This window comes from Cyrtonyx montezumae, unplaced genomic scaffold, assembly GCF_038088225.1.
Source record: "Cyrtonyx montezumae isolate F1298 unplaced genomic scaffold, pur_monq_1.0 scaffold_16, whole genome shotgun sequence".
Lineage (NCBI taxonomy): Eukaryota > Metazoa > Chordata > Aves > Galliformes > Odontophoridae > Cyrtonyx > Cyrtonyx montezumae.
The window spans coordinates 3,675,264-3,698,726 of record NW_027071892.1 but is presented as its reverse complement, the minus strand read 5'-3'; the positions used below and the strand labels follow the sequence as shown (position 1 = coordinate 3,698,726).

General features: G+C 35.8%; 1 protein-coding gene across 26 annotated transcripts in view; it reads left to right on the top strand.

Annotated features, from left to right (window-relative positions):
* The window catches only part of RBFOX1 (RNA binding fox-1 homolog 1), a 719,068-nt gene that overhangs the window by 538,641 nt on the left and 156,964 nt on the right, over positions 1-23,463 (top strand). The window lies entirely within an intron of this gene.

Genomic DNA, 23,463 nt, shown 5'->3' with positions numbered 1-23,463 from the left:
GAATAAAAATAAAAAAGGAGAGAAAGCAAAGACGTCCCTGTGATGCTTGATTACAGTACAGTTGCCTTTAGCTACAGCTGCTAAAACTACAGCTAATGCTGACCTAGAAGGCAGGAAATTTGTTAGTGTCTGCCTGTTAGTTCTACAGAGTACTGCACTGCATGGACAGATAAACACTGTTTCTTGTTATGTGCACTAATTAAAATTGGCCCTTTAGAAAACGTGATTGCATAGAGAGGGTGCAAACTGATAGAAAATGGGAGTTAATGATAGTTAATTGGACAAGCTGTGGGCTTTTTTTTTTTTGGTGGTGCTCTTTTTTTTCTTTTTTCCTTACACAGGGCTATTACAAGACTCGTTATGCTGCAAATAGCTTTTATTACAATCACAAATCTATCGTTTCGTGATTTTGGTGGAATAATTGTGAGAAACTACCATTAATAGATCAGTATTATATTTATTGGGAAGTCATATGCCTACAGAGGACATGTAAGCAGCAGTTTGATAGGATGAGTGCTAATAATGTTTACACATGCATGGGATACCTTAAGGGGGTTCTCTCTTTTGATTCGCTGACCAGGTCATGTGTCCAGTCTATATAAAGGAAGTGGGAGTACCATTTGGATTTCATATGTCTAGGTTTGACTAGTTTTCTGAATTCAATACAGTGCTGTTCAATGTATGTTTTTATTTTAAATTTCTTACTCCTGCCATATTAATTTGGTGCCATTAATTCACAGCACAGTAGCTGAGAATTTGCAGCCTTGAAACACATTGCAGCATATACCCATACTACTATATTAAAAGCAGAAAGGTTAACTTTTATGAATAAGTATATATTTGTATGTGTATCTATACACACAGTTAGTACTTCTGTTTGTGAAAGGGACAAGAATGCAATGAGAAAGTGGCATTGATGATTGTAGTCAATTTGGGATAGAGTGGAATACTTATGTTTTTTTATTTAGACTTCTCAATCTATAGGGAAGCAAGGAGTTCAGTTTAGCTATTTTGAATTAATATACATATTCCAATTGCTTTTTTTTCTTCCCTCTAAATTTCTTTTCCTCTTTTGATTTAAAACCATTTATATAATACCAACACAGACATTGTGTGTACAGGCAGTCTGCACCTTATATCTGTCTTGAAGCATTTAGGTGAAAGAAAAGACGTTATAAATTCTTGCATTTTTTTAGTTGTTTTTGAAAAAGAAGTATGTGCTGTAAACAAGCTGGTGTAATGCAGGAAGAGAATTCAGTGTATTTTAGTATTACGTTGATATTATTCTGTATGATGTGGTCTTAAGTGTCACGCACATTCTTATTAATTTTCAGTTATTTTTTATTGCTAATTCTTACCTTGTTGAAGAAGGTCCTGATTAGCTCCTGAAAGGTAGTTTACAATGTTATTGCAAAGATGCTGCTTCCAGCTCAATTCTGGTATGCACAGAAAAGCAAGCAGTGGTTGTTGTTTGGCTTATTTATTAAGTTCATCAGTGCAGTAGTAGAAGAAATTGTCATTGATTGATTACTGAGACTTAAGGTTTCTTTTCATTCCTTTTCTCTATATTAATATTAGTGATACCAAATTTTGATATACGTCAGCACTACAATGTACATTCCAAAAATGCTGTTATGGTTTATTCTTAAATTGGTATTGATGGTAATGCTTTTTTTTTATTTTTTATTTTTATTTCAAAACATAATTGCTGAAACTTATTTGTACTTGAAAATAACAGGTACTTTATGAGTCCAGTGTTGTTCTGTCCTTTGCGTCTACAGTCATCTTTTCACCTGTTCTTGCTGAGTAATAGCCTGACACGTCTCTGTCAACTAATGCTTTGACTATTACCTTTTGTAATAGCAGTTTTGAAAAGTACTTTATGCTAAAAGTCTTTTTTTGTTAATGGATGAATATTATATATATATATATGTATATATATATATTTTTTTTTTTTTTGTCACCAGGAAATTAAATACTATAAAATAAATAATGGGAAGTATAGTTGTGCCTAAGTAATTGAGTCAGTGAAAACTCTTGACTACAAAGGAGTCATATAAAGGAGTCAAATCTTATCTCTAAAATGATTAAAAAAAATTGATTTATTGTGCATGCTGAATCTTCACACCAGCACTTACAGATCTGTTGAACTAGTACTAGTAAAAAAGCACTAGTACTGAAACTAGTGCTTGTGGTCTTTATTGAATTTTGTAATCCAGTGTAATGTTATGTTACATACAAACTTCAAGCCAATATCAATATCAGTAAGATTTTTTTTTTAATTAAATAGGTGTTTGCATTTTTCATTTTGTTATTTTTATTCATTATTTTAAAAGAGAAAAAAAGAAAACATTTACAAACACTGTTGTGCTTTCTGGAGGAAAGTCAGTGTGTAAAAGTAATAGGGAATAAAGTAACTGACAGGGAATTAATCTGTGGCAACTGCCTGGAAATACATGATCAGTGGGATCTCTCCCACTGCTCGTGTGGAACAGCATTGCTCTAGTATGGGCATTTTAAACTTATTGTACAAGTGACAGATTTGTCTGTAAGTCAACCTCCAAACCATGCAAGTCTTAGCTTATCTCGGTTTGAATTCACAGTGTTGACACACATATATCTAAATCTTAGTAATCTCGAGAATGTACAGCATTGGTGAGCATGAATTATTTATTTTTTCAGCCTTCAGATGCTTTATTATTTATGTACTCAACTGTTTTATCTTCTATCGTCACAATCATATCTCTTGGTTAAAAAAAAAAAAAGCCTCCTGATTTCTTTAGGTCGGTATTTATGATGTGCCCACAGTTCTAAAGACGACTGTTAGTAATTCCTAAAGCTCTTAGGGAAGTGATTAGGGAGTCATGATTGCTCACAAATTGAGTCTTTTTTCTGCTTGACACTGATCCTGTGATAGTCTCCCCACTTAATCCTCACTAGCAATTTGCCTATAGTTGCAGCTAACAGGAGGTGATTAGAGGGGAGTTGCCTACTGCCTTTTTACTTCTGTTGTAGTAGCATGTTAGACAGGGGCTAGTGAATCAAAGCTCTTTTCCTATTAACTCAACACCTCCTAATGCATTAGAGCCACTTTTATCTAATAACAGTGTTCAGCTTCCAGCACTATTTTAGTGTTATTTGGTGTTCCTTTTAAAACATTGCAGTGAGCAAAAAAATGGAAAGCAAAAAGCATAGTAGAATACTCCAAGTTGAAAGCAACATAATGGAACAAACATCTTTTATCAGCCCGTGAGTGTAACCCTGATTAACCTGACTGAGAATTTTCACCCTTCGTCAATAAGCAAGTAGGCCCCACTTTCCCTGTGTGTTATTTTAATTGCATTACTGGTGACAGGTAACTGATGTAATTCCTTGTAAGTGATAATATAATACACTTAAATGCGAACAGCACCGGTGAAGAGTGATAATGATATATGAACTTGATTAAAGTAACAGTTTCAATGAGTAATTGCATGATGGGCCTGAGTTAAAATTTGCAAAATATGTTCAGATTTTTGACCACTTGTAAAACATGTCAGGGATTAGTTGGCTTTTATTTAGTTGACGTTTTATTGGCACAATGCTCAATCTTAGTCATGAAATCTAAACTTGAGATCTACCCTGCTGACCTCTTTAGTGACATCCAGTCTCAGTGTCCAAGAGTAGGTTGATTTGGGTTTGTTTTTTGATGTCAGTGACTGTAAGATTCACAGCATGTATTGAGTACAATGCATATGTGTAATGTTTCAAATACAATTTCTTGACTTTGTGGACTCCACCAGTGAGCTAAATGTTAAACATATGTTTATGTTACTGGGAACGTAACAAAGGTTTCCATCACGTTAAAAACTGGTTCAAGTGCAGAAACACAAAGGTGGCAGCTAACAAGCATGTCTTCTAACTGAGTTGAAGCATAAGGTGTAGAAGAGGTGGCATTTGTGACTATTTCAAGGTTAACCTATCAATCTCTGTTTTTCATTGTAATTTCTTTATCTTGTTTTTGTTCTTGGGGCTCGTTTTTACAATGATAAAGGTAGATTTCCAGAGCATGTTAATGATTCCATGTTTTAGCATATCTAATATAAGCAGGTGTACAGAAATGTACCAAATCACTGCCTTTGAAGTTACAGAATTGTTAATGACTTCGGTTAAATCTGAAATCTGAATGCATTTAGAATTCCTGATGTTAACAGCTTACTGTAGTTTAGTCAGGGATGGATTCTAAAGCTATATGTTGTATAGTTTTATTCTTTCATTCTCAATTTTTCTTGTGCCCTACCTAGCATAGTGGAGCGCAGCATTTCTGTTGGGCCATGCAAATTTAGATTGTGGCACCTGTGGGTGAGTTCCAGTTCCAAGTACTGTTAGGTTACATCCAGAGCCTGTGTCAGGATTAAAACTGGGAGCAGACAGTGTCCTCTCCTGCCATCTTTGGAAAGGAAACCCAATGTGATTAAGAAGAAAAGGGCAAAGACCATGCAGTGTGTTTCAGCATGAACTTGCCTTAGAGCATGTCCAAAACCAGACGAATCATGATTGAAGCACAGCTCTATTTATGGTTGCAGGCACTCCAAGTTCCTGAGATATATGGTACTGGCATGCAGTTTCTTTTACATGTCTCTTAGTGAGTCATCTGTTAGCACATTGATGATATGGTTCCTTCAGAGTGCAGTTTCTTGCTTCGCATTGACTGCTTAAATAGCATTGGGATGTCCTATTTGCCTCATCTGTGATTTTCAGATAAAAATGTGGAAATGAGTAAGGAAGGAAAAGAAACCTACTTCAGTAATTATTGTATGAGAAAATTGAGTTCGGTACTAAGTGTAAAATTTTATACACTTCGGCTTCATTCTGAAGTATCATGATTAAATACAGATAAGGAAAATGAAACACTGACCTTTTTTACTTGTGGATTTTTTTTTTTTTCCCCTCAAGGCCTTAGAACATCTTTTTGGAATTGAGTGCCAGGTCCCTTTAGAGTCTCATTTCTGATAAAAAGGCTTTTACAAGTGCCAGCGCAAAGAGCAATTCTGACATTGAGGCCCAGGCTGTACCTCAGCAAAGCCAGGTCTCTGAAGTTTGTATTGCGGCAATTTTAGAGGTGGGGAGGAGCAACAGACTTAATGAATCAAAAAATGATATGGCGCTGACTAACCGAGGCTGATACTTTGACATTATGGAAATTTATAATCAAATTCTAGACAATTACTATTCTTTTGAGCAGATCATAAAAAATGGTGCTAGAGATGCTTTGGTTTGCTGAAGGTCAACTGAATCTTCTTTTGCACCTCTCATTACTCTCTTGCATAGCTGCTCTCTTGGGAGAGTGGGAAAATATGAAACCATACCTCACCCATCTTCAAGGGGAAATGAGGTGGCACTGCAAATGCATAAGGAAGTCTTGCCTTGTACTGAATAGATGTTCACTGAACCAAATCCTGAAATTCATTTGGGTGAATGTCTTAGTGTTCTGTTACTGAATGCTTTTAACACTAGGCATGAATGCTTAAAGAAAAAAGAAAATGCAGTACTTACAGACACTACAAATGGACAATACAGTGAGGATGTACAGATCAGGAAAAAAAAATCTACCCTGCGTATTAGTGAAGGGAGTCTTGGCCTCTGAAAGCCATGATGATCTCAAGAAATCCATTTAAAGTATTCCTAATACACTCCCTCCTGAGGCGCTAATAAAATCTCCTGTGGGTGTTTTCCTCATCCCTGGAGATCGTCTCTTTTCTAAACTCAGTGTTGGTCAGCTGATGTATCTGAAGCTTAATATAACTTATTCCTTTTCTGTGCCAGTGCATGCAGTAGCTTGTATTTGCTCCATCAGCTGTCTTATTCTTCAAATAAAACGCAAAAACTGTGTCCACTTCAGAAACACTAAAGACAGTGTTCTGCTCCTTGCTGGTTCACTATGGTGCTGTTGCCATTTCTAACAGTGCAAAACTCACATTGGTGGAGGATAAAACTAATGTGGGTTACTAAATGCACAGAATGTGCATCTGACTCAGGAGGCCTCTGGGTTTGACAAGGTAGAAGCCTGGAAAGTTATTTGGGGGAATATCTTACAGCCTTGCTTTCTTTCCGGGTTTTTCCCCAATGTTATATTCGATTTTCTTATGGACAAAAGGGATTGACAGCTTACACCTAAAGCCAAGAGTTACTAAGTAGTGTATTTGAAATCTTAAACCACATCAAAGAATTATTAGTAGTACAGGCTTACTTTTTACAAAAACAAAGAAAAGGAAAACAAACTGTTATAGTTTCCATGGTAGTAATGCATTTAAACTTTTTGCACACACAATTCTGTTATCTTCCTGCTTTTCTCTTCTGTTGTGCGCTACCTCTTTCATTTTAGTCTTGGGGCACTGACAATTTGCCACCCTGTGTCCTTTGCCAGAAGGATGGTTCATGGTCACTGGGTAGAATAGTACTGATATCAATCATAAGAATAGCCCAAGTTGGAAAGCACCCATGAGGATCATTGAGTTCAACTCCTGTCTCTGCACAGGATCTCCAAAAAATACAGAATCGTAGCTGATGAAGTCTTCCTCTTTTTTAATCTAGAGTACACGTGGAGCTATTTTACATGTATATTTTTATATGAGCATATATACCAGCATGCATTACTGCTTTACAATTCACTTTTTCTTAAGTAGTCTGCAATTTCTTTTCATATCAATTTTCTCCATATAGTGAGCATCTGAAATGGTGAATCAGTGCATTTTGTTAGGTGTTTATCTTTGATGCAGCTAAAATGGTTTTGCAGCATTCCAACACCTGCTCAACTTTCATTGGCCACTGAGAAGATGTTGTCAGTCCTCCCATGCTAGTGTTCCTGTGGAATGGATGTTGTGTCCCATATTGAAGACCTCTGCTAGCAACTGTTGGCAGGCCCACATTCCTGTTATCCATAATTACGGTTATGCCCCTGCAGTAACAGTAAGCAAAAGGAGATCGTATTAATGGCTGAGTAATTAAAGTTCCCCGTTTTATCAAATGGGGACATATAAACTCTTTTTTCCTGTCAACTAAAAGGAGTACTTCAATAGATTTAGCCTTTTCAGATAAATGAAAGGAGTCTGCTGACATTATCATTACAGAGATCCCCATAGTTGTGTGCTGCCTACTATTTCATGGAGACGTTGAAGGCTCATGCTCTTAAACACCTTACAGGATTCTGTTCTGCCTAGTACACTAGCATCTTAGTTTGTCCAGACAAGGTGTAAGGCAGCATGTGTGGTTTTGTCAGCATATACATCTGAGGCAGAAATGTAAGAATTGTCTTTTCTTTCTGTTTGGACTCCCAAAATATTTTTTTTTTCTTTATGTGAAATAATAATCACACTATTAATGCTTTAATCTTCTATTTGTTACTGTGTCAAGGTATAAACACTGATTTTTTTCTACACTCAGAGAGAGAGGTAACTATTTTGTTTAGAGCTGTTATTGTGGAGTCACAGCCAAAATTCTGCATGTTATTATATGCTTTATTTAAGACATGTCTGGCCTTTGGGCCCAGCTCATAGCGCAGACCAGGCCTACAACCATCACTCACCACAAACCACACGCTCGTGCACTATTAACCCCATCTGCCCTGAAACCAGGGCACTGGGAGGGTGCAGTGCAGTGCTAACTCAAGTTCTGGCATACACTGTTATGCACTTGCTAAGGACAGTCCTGTGAATAGCAAAAAATAAGCAGCTGTGCTTTCTGTTTTGATAAAGGAATTTTTTAAGAACAGGTTTCAAGAATGCAAAAATAAATAAATAAAAATAAAAAAGTCAATGAAATGCGAGACCTGTAAATTTTCAAATGGGTTGTATAGAGTTGCAAGTAAAAATGCGATCACATTTCTTTACCAGACTTCTGTAAGCCCTCTCTCACCAGAGAGAAATATCCCTCACTTCACAGTCACACTTTACTCATGTCATTGCTTTTGGCAGTAGGTGCGTTTGTGAACAACTGTTTTCAAGCATAGGAAAAGCAAAATTTCATCAAAATTCTCTGATGAACATCTTGAGAGAGAGCTCATTGCAAATTGCAGCTGCTGCCATCAAACCAGCCTAATGCTCTAGTTTTACAGCAGCAAGGTCACGTCCCACTAGTTTTAAGCTGTTGTTGGTCTTTTTTGTGTGTTTTAATAAAGAAAAAGTTAAAACAATAGAAAAAATGTTAGAAATTAAAACAAGTTATTTATATACATCGGACATACTATAAAGTTTATGGGGACTGCTTTGAAAGTAGTGTCTCCACTTTTATGATCTTGGCCCATAACGTCAGAGGCAGATGTTGGTGGGATAGCAGTGGAGGCTGAACTTTCCTTCTAATATCCTGTTATATTTTGTTGCAACAAATTGCAGCAGAGGGGTGAATGACAAAATGGTGTCTGCCTTGGAACTTGGGGTGAAGCAAGGATACGTCACCAAATTCCTCCTGGGGGAAAAATTGACCTAAGTTTATAGAGGTGAAACATTGGTTGTGAGCACAGTGAGGCAGCAGGTGGTGTATTTCAGCAATGGTGACAGCAACAGTGGGTCAACTCTGCTGGTGCAGCCTTTTACAAGTAGTGCATGCAGGCTCTCGTTCATCACTGGTGAAAAAGCACAGCTAGTGGTGCTGCCTGTGTTGAAAAAGAGCATTTTGTAGCTGAAGATTTGCTCTATCAAATAGCGTTATTGTGCTCACTGTATTGGTTGTAGTTTCCATGGAAATAACTTGGAGGCATTATTTTCAGTGCATCCTTCATACGTGCAGCCCTAGAAAATTGATCTTAGCTCAGTGTGGCCCAACGAGCCAAATGGCTATACCTCCATGCTTTTATGTAGTGCCATACATACTTTTTATAGGATCTGCTTGTCACTTAATGAAAAGGCCTTTTCTGTTCACGAGAAACATTATTTAGCAATGTATTGACATTGGAATGGACGTAAGCTACATGTTCTGTGACTCCTCTACCTCAATTTCTATTGTCCACGGTATTTGTGAAATACAGTTAGATTTCCATTAGACGTCAAGAAAAGTCAGTGAATTGATGCAAAGGAAAATTGTATTATCTCAGTCATCTGTTCCTTATGGGAAATGACAGCATGGTAAGAAAGTACTAAAAATAACAAATAGCCACACTGTCTGATTTGTCAAAGGATATGTTTAATTCGCTCTGTATGAGCGTTTGAATTTTCCAAGTTCATGGACTTGGAAAGCACCTCACCATAAACTATCTAGAAGTTTAATTATCTTATTCTGTTTCATTAAATTAATTAGCAGCTTCTTCAAAGATACTGTTTTGTTTGAATAAATATAACATGCAGAAATGTGAAAATTGCTTCTAGGGTGATACCCAAGTGGGAAGCAGTGCCTTTGTGGTGTCATATTTTGAGGAATTATTTAAAGACACACAAAAGGACACTGTCATTCTGTTATTAATGTTAAAAATTGTTGATGCTCTGTGCAGTGTGTTTTTCTAATTAGAGGAAAGCTGTAGAGTACCATTTCCATAATCGACATGGGAACAGAAACTCAGCAAAATTCCATGTATTTGCCATGAAGCTGCTCCTCAGGAACATAAAAATGGCTTTTATATCGTAAAGGCTGTAATTAGAATAAGTCAAATCAGTTGGAAACGATTAAAGCCAGTACAGGCTAAGCTGCCTTCTAAATATTTGTCTGGAGATTAGCCCTACTCTTACAGCCCCTGAGAAGCATCTTTGATTTACTTATAATGCTTGACATGGCAAAGATAATCCTGCAGAAGGCAAATGAACACAAATTTAGATGTGCTGTTAGGCTCTCTTTGTTGATTTGACAGGAGGCAGCGTATTGGAAGTGATGTTGGAGAAATGAGTATAGGGTCACATTAGACAAATTGCTTAAAAAAACCCGAAAACATAATCATCAATTTAAATTATTTTTAAAACGTACTCATTCTTTGAAGCTTTTAGGATGCACTTTAGAAGTCCATGTGGAATAATTTTCTGCAAGTCCATGTGACAATTGATGTGAGTCTCATTGTATTTAAAATTATAGTCCTGAGGTGGAACTTTCTGCTTGTTGCTTGTCTGATATCAGCTGTTAAGATACAAGTAAAGCTTGGCAGGTGTAAATTTGAAGAAGAAAAGAGATTATGCAAGAAGATCAGAATTGTTACTAATAATCAGCTAGTTGTGGAAGTGTGATGGTTTGCTCTGTAGAACTCTTCTATTAAAAGACCAAACAAGCAAATGAAAACCAGACATTGTGCAATTGGTTACTTACTGACACCCCTTCATTGCACTTCTGATGGTCTGAAAAGAAGTATGGGACTAATGCAGTTGTTAGATTGGAAACGTGGACTGACTGTTGTTTTTTTTTTTTTAGGTTCAGTGGCATCTGCAGAAAGTAACTATTATGAAAGCTAACCTGTATTTTCAGGTGATTAATCTCCACATCAGTGTTAATGCTTGATTCCATACAGTCTAATGGTATTGGGTGGTGCAAAAACTGTGAAATACATAAGGCTGGAGGATTAGTAATTATTTTGAAACATTTGATCTGTGCCAAGAAGTTGTTTGTACTTCATGGAGTTTTCTTCTCATTTATAATCTCCAGAGCATCCCAAACTTTTTGTTTAGCTGGTGAAAATATAATCATTCTAATATATTCTCTTACTGAATTTTAAACAAGACCATTAAAACTCCTTTAACGTGCTAAAGTAAGCTTCAGAGAGGGTTTCCATTTCATCTTTATCGAACTGAGGCTATAGCACTCTTTCCCTTTGCACCACAGTGAGAGGCTGTCAATAATTCAATAGTCGTGGCCTTGATGGGCCAAGGCCTAACTTAGACTTTAAACAGAGCCAAGCAGCTTGTCAGAGTGTGATGTGCTGTCAATGCTTGACTGATCTATACTGCATGAATTCTCCCCCAGCTCTTGATGTATCCCTGGGAATAAAAAGAAAGCAATTTCAGAAGTAGACCTAGTGTGAAGCACCTGTTTGTTTGGAATTTTTAATAAGGGAAGGTTGTGTTAGTAATAAAGTACAATTAAGTCATTGGGTTCTTAGAGACTCATTCTAAATTTCTGTCTGATAGAATTTATGTACTTAACAATATCTTCTGGAAAAGACATCATGATATTTGTAGACATGTTTGTGCATTAGAGCAAGTTCACCAAGAGAGACACTTCATATCTAGTGACAAGTAACTTTGCTTAATCAAAATTTATATTCTTTAGTTTTATCAGTATATTAACATTCAGTATTGTGTTGATGGAACTATTTGAAACCTCTGCATTTTCAGTTTTTTCCACGCATAGTACCTGATGGATATTTTTGCATGTTATTTCCAAATGTTCTATATTGAATTTGTTTGTATTTTATAATTCATTTGGAGGCAGAGAAATTACTTGTTTTCCGAAGCTATCTTAGAAAAAAATGAATTGATGTCGTAACTAATTGTTTTCTAGTTCTCTTACACTTCATATGTAAATGCAAAAGCTGAATTGTTTCTGAGATGCCTTTGAAAAGATAGAAGAAAGCTTAGGTAAGGCTTTCCTGTATTAGTCTAGAAACAAGAAGCAAACATTATTAAATGTCTAGCTAGTTATTCTTAAAGCATTTGAATTTCAGTCCTTTTGTTAAACTTCTCTTACGATAAGACATATCAGGATTCAAAAGAGAAAAGTAACGTTGCTGTTCTCACTTGAAATATGTTTCATTGTTTTCTTCACAGATCCCTTTTTTTTGTTGTTTTGAAGATTCTGTATCTGCAGGAAGTTTTATGAGACATGTAGGTTTTCAGCTTTCAGGTAGATTTTTAGTAGGGACACGAGAGATTAATGTAAAAATAAATGAGGCAAATTTAATGTTGTATAAATGCTGTAAACCTGTGTTAATAGGTGTGATGAAGTGTAGAGTTTTTCTAAAAACACTTGAAAATGCAGAGCAGTTGTGTTGGTGCTGCTCTTTTCTTGGCAATAGACTTTCTGTTAGAAAAATTGTTTATGACTGATCTAATAGTCTTTGGCAGTGACACAGATCGTAACTAAATTTCATTTTTGGATAGTGATCTTTGAAATAAGTCTGGTAAAACTACCAGAAGTAAAGAAGGCAAGAGAATCCGTATTTTACTTTTCAACTTAAAACATGCTGTGTATCTTGATGCTGTATTACCTTGAGTGATGATCTAAAGAACATGAGTGAATGTTACACGTAAGCCTAAGATGAGCTGAGCCTGTGGTCACCAATATTCAGAGCTGTGAATAACTTTGATATTCAAATTCTCTCGTCTGAATGTAGACACCTGAAGCCGAGCTTTTGAAATATGCCTACTTTTAGGCATATTATTTAGGAAATACAAGCAAAGAGTCTTTAGCAAATGACAGAAAGGTAAACAACCTGCAAAAAAAAAAATAGTTTTTTTCGATTTATTATGGCATAGTCTCTGTGTGATTTTTGTTGTTGTTGTTGTTGTTGTTTGTTTGATTGATTTTTTTCAAATGCTAAATCCAGTCTTACTTAACTGAGTTCTCAGGTAAGTGTATCTACCAGCCTTTATTCTGCACATCTATACGCTCTTCGGCTTCCAGCATGTGTTTGGTAGATGCACAGGTACATTTTGCTCATGTAATCAGAAGAGCATCCATTAGGTTTTCTGATATTATCCTTCAGTATAGAACTATCCAAACCTTACAAATGAGGAGAACTATGCTAGCTTTGGTGCGTGGAAGGAACTGCATTTGTGGAATCCAGGGCGCAAGTTTAAATACAGCCTTACTTATTGTACAAAATCATTAGAAGCTCTGTATCTGGGAAACAGAAGAAGCTCGAATGGCTAGGTGAAAGTGAATAAAAATGAGGAGACTCGCAAACTGCTTTTGCTTCAGGGCTGGTTTTAATGAGCTTGTCCCTAATGAGTTGTCCCTGCAACTAGCTTCAGGCCTAAACAGATGAGGCAGGGGTTCTGCTAAATTTTTGATGGGATTTGCACTGGTTTTATGAGAAAGCAAGCAGTAGAGAGTGCAAAGTTGTGTCATGAATCTTTTACGAGACTGGATTGTTGTCCGTCTTGTCAATAGGGATTGTAAGACCTGATTGCTAATAGAAGACATGCCACGTGTTTGTTGTACCGACAAACATGAATAAATCAAGTAGCATATGTGTCAAGGAAAGACCTGGTTTGTCAGGAGCAAGACTTGGTGGCCAATGTATGATGTTTTCAAAAAATTACATTAAAATCATCATAAATTTTTAAAGTTATCATTGTGAGTTATTAAAATCATTGTAAGTTATTGAGTTGATTATTGAATTGTGTCGTTTGCAGCTAGGTGTAGAAATTTACTGAAACAGACTGCGACTGGACGCTGATGGTAAAGCACACCATGGCCAATTTTGCATCGTTCTAAGACACATAAAAAATGACTTTAATCGGCTATCATTTGATTCCTCTATAAGATTTCTATTGCTACATAAATTTTAATTTTCATTATGTGAACTACTTCTTTTGGTGTTTTGTTAGCAGTTTTTTAGCTTCATAAAGCAAGGAGATTTTTTGTTGAGTATCTCCCAGTTTGATAGATTCTTTTTGGTGTTTCAAATAAGTCTATTGTTAACATGAGCTATCAACAGAAGTCTTTCTTATGTTTGACTCACCCACCAATGTTTTCCTGGTTGCTTAGGAGTCTACCAAAATGCATGTTCAGCAGTATTTATTGTATGCAGTAGAGTGTTTTCCTCCTCATTCACGTGCCTCCTGAGCTGCTTCTACAGAATTTCACATCAGCTTTTGACATTGCAACTACAGTTGGAAAATTTGCTTCAGTTTAAAATCTGGTAGTTTGCAGGCTTCCTTTATGCATGTGCTTTTCAGAAGCTGCAAGAAAAACTAAATTTATTTGGAAATTGGTATTTTGTAGATAAATTAACTTCTTAAGTTGTTCCCCAAGTATCCTTTGAGCCCTTGTCTTATACTTGCAGCATAATGTCAGATAACCATACCTTGGAGTAGGAGAGGAATCTTATTCAGGTTAGATCTACTTTTGGAGGGAATGATCAAAGAAAGCATCTTCAGTGGGCTGCTTGTTCCAGTTACAGTGTTCTTAAGTTCATATGGGAGATTTATGTGCAGTCTTGGATAGGTTTCCATTGCTTTCAGTTAAGTAGTGTATTGGAGTGTATCAGAGAGACGAGTCTGCTCCCTTACTGGGGTAGATGATTACAAAGTGTGTTTTTCCGAAGAGATCTGTGTGGTTAAATTTTATGAATGGGTATTAGGGTATTTTCATTCCAGATTCTGGAATTTTATCAGTAAGGATGTATTTGAAGCTTTTGTCACTAGTGAAACAGTGTGTACCTTTTTGCTTTCAGCATAAAGAAATCCTTGCATCGTCCTTAAAAATGCACATATTAAAAAAATGATAACTATTATAAATAATATAAAAAAACAAATCCCTACAAGTTTTCTTTCCCAAGTTCTAAACAGAAACTAAGCTGTTTGTGTTTGATTTTTTTTAAGATATTTATTTTATTTTTGAGAACCTGGCCTTTATTTTGAGGCTGAATGAGGATGGGTTTTCTCATTCCCAACTGAAATTGAAATGAGGTTTATGGCTAGAAGATTGTTCAAATTTTCTGCTTTCTTTTCCCAAGATATGAATACTCTTTCCTTCTTCCCATTCTGTCTTAGGATAATGTTCTCAAAACATCAGGAGAAATCAGTGGTTTGCATGGAGTTCAAGTTATTTTAGTCTGTTCCTAAACTATTTTTACAATAAAAATGACAGGTTTCTGTAAGTTAACATAGCGTATTTGATTTAGAGGTGCAGTATGAAATGATGGTTTTGCACAGTAAACATTTAATCCATTTAGTTTTGGCTTTTTGACAAACCTTCTGTTCTCTTCGGTCCGGCCGCTTCAATCAGCAGCAAGGAGAAACTAAGTATTGTCATTGTAAGTTGGGAACTGGAACAGTGACAGTACATTTCCTCCTTTTCTCCTTTCTGCAGTAAGTCTGTACTTGTTAACCTTCCATGTATGCAGAAATACTCTGCACTTCTAAGAGGGATGGAGTTGAGAAAATAGTATATCAGGTTCTTTCTTAAAAGAACACAGATGTGTTTGTATGACTTACATTAATACCAAATGTACAAACTTTCACAATAAATTTTAATATATTTTATTCTTCTTTCATGTATTTTTTCTCTCAACATGAGTGTCTTTTACATTCTGAATGCCTGGAGGTTTTTACATAAATGTCTGTGTGTATGCATGCTAGATTGTATCTTTTATTGAATTTAAAACAGTGTAACTCTGGTGAAGTGATAAGTGATTTATTTATTTTTTTTTCACACGTAAGGGTTTTCATGTTATAGTTTTCCTTTGAAAGATGTAAAATGGCTCATGACATGTTCTTGGACTAACAACACAGAAATGTTCATGTATTAGGTAGGCTGACCCAGAGTGAGTTTTTACTACCTCCAGACCAGCTTAGCTCAGTGTTCTCACCAGACCTCTTCAGTTAATCTCATTATGCAATGCTCAGTTATTGGCATTTCTACTCATTAGCAATTTATATGTATTTCTAAATGTCTGGGGGTCGGGATAATGGCTACCAGTCTCTTTCAGAAATGTCAAAAAACTGATTGATTCACTTGATAACGTGGGTGGAGTAAGAACATAAGTAAACCTGAGTAACTGATCCAAGTTTCCTTGTTATTGTCTTTTGGGAGACTGCTCTTTCCTTGGAATATGTCTGTTTTATGAAACGTTATGAGGTATTCAACTAGGTTATATAGAGTAAGTAAATATATAACAATGTATAAAAGTGTATGTTATGGTATTGATTTTGAAATAAGCTTTTTTTTCTTTTTTTACTTTATTTGCTTGTTTTCATTTCTTTTTTAGAAGAAACTCACTGAACATGCTACATACTCCATCACAGCCATACACAGGCAGTAGCAAATACATATCTGTTTCAGATGAGACCACTGGCCAGACCTCCTCCTCACCTCCCAATTCCCTAATCTAATCTAACTCTGTGGGGTTTATGGGAGTTCATTTAAGCAGCAGAAGCTGTGCTATAATTGTTATATGTGCCAGCAGTGATTTGTACCATCTGGGTACGAAAAAAAAAGAGCCTAGTACTACCATGGAGAAAGATCTTTATTCTATTACTAAGCCAATATAATTCAGGAGCGGCTGCAGAGCAATTGGAAACTGAGAAATGGGTGGCTGTGTAGTTATAGTGAAATGTCAAAGTATAATGAAACAAGGGAACTGTACTGCTTCATGATATGAGCCAAGTTACAAGCAGGTGGCAGCAGTAAATATGTATATAAATAACAATATGGATGAAAAGTCGAGATTTCCAGCTGGCTTTGTAATGGCATTTCAGGAATATTGTACTTAGTGTAACAACATAGTTTGGTAATTTAATACAAATAGTTATCTCTCCAAAATTCATATATTAGCATTACAGGTTTAAGTATCCTCAGGTTTTATCACACTTAACGTTTAGCTTCGTTCTTTACCTTTAGTTAAATCAGTGTAATGGCTTGTGAGCTCTCAAACCGTACTGTATGTTTTGCGGGAGACTTGCTTTCATCTAGTGCTTTGTTTTTCCACACAATGAAACTCGAAGTGTCTTTTGAGTATGAACATAGACAAGACAACGTGTGTGTGATGTTACAGACCTGTAAGCAGAATCCTGTTTCCATACCAGGCCTGTAAATTTACATATACTGGAAAAGTCCACGTTTTTGCTGACTTAGGGCAGAAGATCAAAATGGCCAATCCTTCAAACTGAAGAATAGGTGTAAGCACTTCAGTGAACTCTTTCAAACATACTCTTCCCAAGCCTATCATATTTTCTACTATCAGTTCAGTAACATTATGAACTTTGAAGAAAGAATTTCTCGTTAACATTATAAAAGTTTCACAATGGAAACTGTAAAAAAAAAAAAAAAAGGAATGAAAAGTAGTAGGGTTTTTTTGTAGTTGTTGTTTTTTTCTTTTTTTTTTAACATGGCTGTTCATGACCTGTTTTCTGTAAGGGTTCTGACAGAGTCAAATGGAAGAGCATAAAGGATGCAGACGTGTTTCCAAAGTTTTCAACCTAAATATCTACTTGCAAGTAACCAGAAAGTCTTCCATTGATTTGGAAAGTAGAAACTAATGAAAATGATGTATTTGCAGGAAAATGTTTACATTTACAATATAAATTAAAATGTTTACAGCAAAGCCTATATTTCTTTTTTTCCTCTTTTGAGAGCAGTCAGTAGCATTGCTTTAGGCTCCATCATTTTCATCTTGGCTTTGTGACCTGAAGATAAAGATCTCACTGCATTCCCATTTCAGCATTTTGTTAAGTGAGATCAGCACAAGTTAAATTTGTCAACACACTGGTATCATAGTGAAGAATTAGTAGTCTTGTGCCAATAACTGGGATATTACACTCAAACTCTAATACCTTTATCAGTCTAGATAATTTTGAAAGAAAATTAATGAAATTATGAAGTCTAGAAGGGACTAGAGATTGTTTGCTCCTCTAACAATAATTATACTGTTGGTGCTGATGGTTTACAGACTAGGATTGTCGAAGAAATCAAATTCAAATGGATTGCTGAGTTTTGATACTAAAGTGAATCACCTTACTATGCGTAGTTGCTTAAGTACATCTGTTATGTTGATGTATCACTAGTTTTATAGACCTGGATTAATTCCAGAGTAAACAGTGAGCACTCTGCTGAAAGATTGTAAACATAGTCATTCATATTGAAATCCCCAAGCATAATTTGCCAGTGGAATAAGCGCCTCAAGATTTTTATCCCTTTTTACATAGCAAGATGCTAATATTCTCAAAGCTGTAGTACTGCAGATGATTAAGAATTAAAAAGAAAAAAGAAAAAAAAAACCACACACACACACAAAGAAACCCACACCTTTTTAATTTTTTTTTAATTCTATTGTTTATAGTTAAATTAGCTTCTCTCTTGTATTAAATTGGTGTTATTTGTGAAGTCATGGCGCAAATTTATTGAAGTGTTCTGAACTGGAATTAGCTAGCACTGAAATCTAGGTTTCCAAAGTGTAATTCATCCAAAAAACTTGTCCCCAACTCAGCATATATATTTCTTCTAAAGTAGCTACAGTGCTTAATAGATCCATTACAAAATCAGATACAGGTACGTTGATAAGAAGGACCACAAGATCTAAAGACATTAAGTAGATTCAAACTGTACTCATCTGATTTCAGAGTCTTTCTTCCCATCCTAAAATCTTAGCACAACATGGTCTTTAATGGAACCTTCATCTTCATTTGTTTTGTTTCATATTCTGATCCTTCCTTTGATGCGAGAACTAATGATCAGGATTGTGGAGAATTCACATGTTGCTTTCAGTTAGCAACACTTTGCTATTTCTGTCATGGTATTGTTAAGACAGTTGTTAGGCAATTTTTGTTATTTAAATTCTAAAAGTATATCAGAAGATGTGGAAATGGGTACTTCTGAGTGGTAACAACTATTTATTAAATTAAGCCTTTTTGTTTCACTGCTTTTGCTCCTTTATCAGTGTTTAGGTAGTTCATAAAACATTCCTTGGGTTTGAACTCCCTCAGTCCAAATAATGGCAATTTCACTGTCTGCTTATGCTTACGTTTCTACCTTTTCTGTATTTAAGCCTCAAAAGAGAGGAAAGAACAGTTATAATTACATTAGCAGGTCAGAGTGACTACATAGAAAATGTAACTGAAATTTCAGGAAAAAAAAGAATAAAAGTTTTAATTTGTCTAATAATGAAGATATGTTAAAGTCTTACTGGTCTAGAAATGATAGAATATCAGATGTGAGATTAAGGAATTACTACTGAGATTTAAAGGCAAATCCAAGTGACTTTATAGGGGAATCGCTTAAGCAGCTCTGATAGAAGTTTAAAAGACTAACCTTTTAGATATTGAAATAAGTCACTAGATTGTCATTAAAAAAATGGAGCGGTAGGTAATAAAATTACTGTCATCATATCAGATGCCTTCTGTAAAACTAGAGGGAACTAGAACTTGAAAAATATACAATTGATATGCAACTATCACTAGATTTCATTTCCAGGTGGCAACTCTTAATACAAAAAGTGTTGGAGAAAATAATTTCCAGTTAGTTCACTATTGTATTTATTCTTTCTTGGGAAAATGCACATTACAGTTGTGATTTCAGCCTTGCGGATGTGAGGATTAAGTAACTGAGTTCAAGCTGTCATCACACTGTCATCTCTTCTTAGTAAAATAATCAAAATAAATTCATTGTGCAATCTTCTATCACTTAACTTTTATCTAATGGCTAGATCTAAGTGTAACAGTTCTAGATCCATGCCAAAGAAGAAGAAAAGAATCATATCTTCTGAGTGGCCACTTCTGGTATTCTAGGCTAAAGATGGATGCAGGCTAAGACTTGGAATCCAAGCAGTGGAAGAGCTCAATGAAGTTTTCAGTTCAAGGTCTGAATTTGGTGCCCGAACTTTTTTAATGTAAGGCACAATAATCTTCAGGGGGAAGGTGAATTTTAGGAAGATTTGAACCAACCAGTATCTTAAGTTGTTTGTATAGTTATGGCTCATGAAATATTAAAGGAGTTTTGATTTTTAAGAGTAAAATTATTTTAGGATTATATAACATTGATATCAGTGATAGCTATTTTAAGTTGTCTCAAATCATGTCCAGAGGGATTTTTTGTTTGTTTGTATGTTTGTTTTAAACTTCTACTCTGAGGACTGCTTTTATGGAATTTGTCCCAGGTCTGCAAAGCTGAAAATTATTCTTATCAACTGAGAATTAAATTACAATAAATAGGATCTTAGTGAACATAAATTAGTGAATTGGATATGTTGTTCTCTTCTATAACCTACAAGAAGATGTGCTGTAGATGACTCTGCTACAGTCTGCTACTGGCTACTCAAATCTAGTTTTGCAGTAATTTACATAGGTAATATTATGCTGGGACAAATGCAGATCGGACGATGTGGTCACTTCTTGTTTTAACTTTTCAGATGTGGTATTTAGTGTATAAATAACAGATAAGAGAGTGACTATCTTTAGAGGATACATACAGTACTTACTACTTACTAGTGCATATTTTGTAGTATAGTAGAACCTACTTCTAAAATTTTTCAAACTAACTCAATAAACGCAGTAGAGATGTGTCATGAATTTTTATCTATTTATATGATATTTTTATAACTAAGTGTTAAATAAAACACTAACACTTGGAATTCAGTTTAAATGCCTGCAACATAGAGATCAAAAGAAAAAATGCTCCCCTTAAAGGATGGGTCATTGCTTTCTTCTAAGAAGTGATCAAAGCTTGCTTCATTGAAAAAGTGGTTAAACACTGCTGCAGCATGCTGATGCTTAAGCTTCGTTTCTTTTTTGTGTCATTTTCTTCTACCTCCTACAAAGACCGTGAAGGTAGACAGCTGAAGGACCTCCTAGAATAAAGGACAGCTTGTGTGGCGGATTTCCCCATGAGGTTCCATCACATTTGGTTTAAACATTTCATATTCATATTGAGTCTCTTTTATGCTGGCTTTATGCTGATTATACCTAGAGGCCGTTAAAGGCTATCAGATACTTTATATTTGCAATTTCGAATGCCATGCATGGTAAGAAATTCAGTTAAAGGGGAATGTTTGACATGGAGTGTGAACATATTAAAGTGAATATACTTTTGAAAACTCCCAGGTTGAGGGCAGCTTTTTTTTTTTTTTTTTTTAACTCAGTTACTCTTTCAACTGCTGCATGTTATTTGGGGCTTTGAGGTATGGAAAGGTGAGGCAGATTTTTAAGTATCTGCCCCTTCACTTTTGATTTTTTTAAATTATTATGAAAACACAAAGACTTATATGTTCCTTCATATTTGTTTGATAGTCCAAAATATGATTTTTAAGGGGTATAAAGATGGGAATGACACAGAATACGTCACGATCTACATCTGATGTTTTATTTCATTATACTCCCCATAAGTGATAAATTTGATATCCTGATGAACTGATGAGTTAAGGTAGGAAGAAGTATTGAACTGTCTGATGTGAATAAACCGATGTGTATCACTGAGCCTTCACTGAAGAGGAAGATTTAACTGTTCAGGTATAAGATTATATTTCTTCTATGGTAGGTAGGAAGCAGAACAAGACATTTAGAGTATACGTTAAAGTAGAAAAGAAAAAAGTACTAAAGTAGCAGAATTGTAATCTTCAAAGCGCTTTAGAAGCTGTAATCCTAACAACATATATGATAACACAAAGTAGCAGGGATATATGCTGTAGGCATTGCAGTGGTTCAGTGCCAGAAACAGTCTGTAAATTCTGGAGTCATTCACTTGTTCTATGCCCCTGTGACCAGTGTCAGCTCTTACCTGAAGTGAAGGAAAGGAAATGACATGCAGATACCTAAACTGTACATTATCTTCAGGTTCTGCTGCAGAAATATAAAATAAGAACAGTCTTTTGGTGTCTGGGATGCACATTGCTCAGTAGTATCTTCTAGTTTTGTTTGGTTTTTAAGTATGTAACTGCTAAGAGTAATATCTGTATCATAACACTAGTGAATGAGGGATGGGAAAGTGCTTTCCTTCTTGAAGAAGTCAAGCATCTGTTTCCTAACAGATGTGACACAACGTTGTGGAAGCTTCTCCTCCTACTGACGTGCAGTAATCAATGAAGTGTGCCATTTGATTTATCTTGAAGTAGATCGGCAATATTAATTATTCTACTGTTGTGCTGTATGGAGATTCTATCCTTTTGACCCTAAACTAAACTTCTGCTTCACCACTACTGAGCTGCATCTGCTCTTGAGGCTGTGGGGAGCAGTGTGCTCATAAACCACCCTGGCACAGAGTGGGAGAATGTGCACAACAGTGCTGTCCAGCACGTGTGTTCTGTGCACAGGACAGAGGGGGCGAATGGACTCAAATTGCACCAACAGCGATTGCTTCAGAGTGGTAGCTGACTGCTAAACCACTGCTTCTTGCTGTAAATGCCTTAATAGTAACACATATATTTTAGTTATGCTCTGATCTATGAGATTGTTTACAACATTTGAAAATATTTGCAAGGAAACTCACGAAGTGACTTTTCCCATCAAGTTGTGTATAGCTCTTCTCTTTGCAACCACAGGTTACTACAGCAGCGTGAACCTTTGAACTGGTTAACAGAAATTCAGCAGAAGTTTTAAATATCTTTTGTTAGATTTTTCATTTTCCAAGCAGACCTAGTTCAGTCACAGCCTCATAAATACGTTGTGAAACTGTGTTGAAGAGGAAAGAAGGTAACAAGCTGCCTCTGAAATCTCTGAGATCCAGAAGAAAATGCTTGACAGATCCTTTGAACATACTTTTGAACAATAAAAAGAATGAGAGGATCATTTCCTATCCTGCCTTTTATCATTGTAGCATGAAAGAATACACATGCTGCAAATGCATCGAAATAACAAGAAACAGAATTTGACCTGCTCTAATTTTAAACCAAGTTTGAAGCATATTTTGATCAAAATGCTCTATAGTGTACCAGGTTGCTTGGAAGTCTACTGAAAAGTAGATTATTTATTTATTTATTGGAAGTAACAGGCATATACTGTTCTTGTGTTAGCCTATAGATTTTATTGTAAAACAGAAACAGAACTAACTTTTAAATACTACATTTTACTTAGGTTGTACTGATTTCCTACAGGATCTTCCTGGATAAACTGTAGATGCTCTGGTGAATTGTTAGTTTATTTGTACTAATAGTCTGTTCAGTGCAGTCATTTAATCAGTCAGCAGAATCCAGGGCAATCTTTTTCCCATTCCTTCTCAGTAGCACAGCTCAATAACAGGAGGTCTCTCCACCTTTAGCCTGGAGATCACGTTAGCAGTATGTTGGCACTGCTAAGATGTTTGCAGTTCTTTTATCTCTACAATATAGTCTCAGGGTGAAGTGCTCTCCAGAAATTAAGTGTTCCCTCTTCACATTCCCATTCCAGCTAAACACCCCAGTAGTGCCTAGTGGCACTTTCAAGCAAGAAGCAGCATATTAGAAAACAACTGCATGTTAGACCCAGTGGCTCATTTGCAGAACTTGATCATGTGAGTACCAAGGCAGCCTTGCATTGACTTTGTTTGCCTAGCTTCTGTCATCGTTGTGATCCAGATTTGCTTGCACTATTTTTTGGCATCAGTGTACTTCACAGAATAAATCAGTGGATTCTACAGACCAGTAAACTGTGTAAGGTGTAGTTGTTGAAAATATGGGAAAGGGAAACACAGAGAAGGAATGAAGGTAAAGGTATAATGAAATCATTGAAAGTTGGGGGAGTAGACTTATAGCCTATTTTTAACATACAGTCTATTTTACTGTTTTTGTATTGAAGTTATTATTTGCTGTCATCACTGATCACCTGAGCAGTCCTACATAACAGTTTGTGAATTCTTGGTTAAGAACCAGATGCTTAGAAGAGAAGA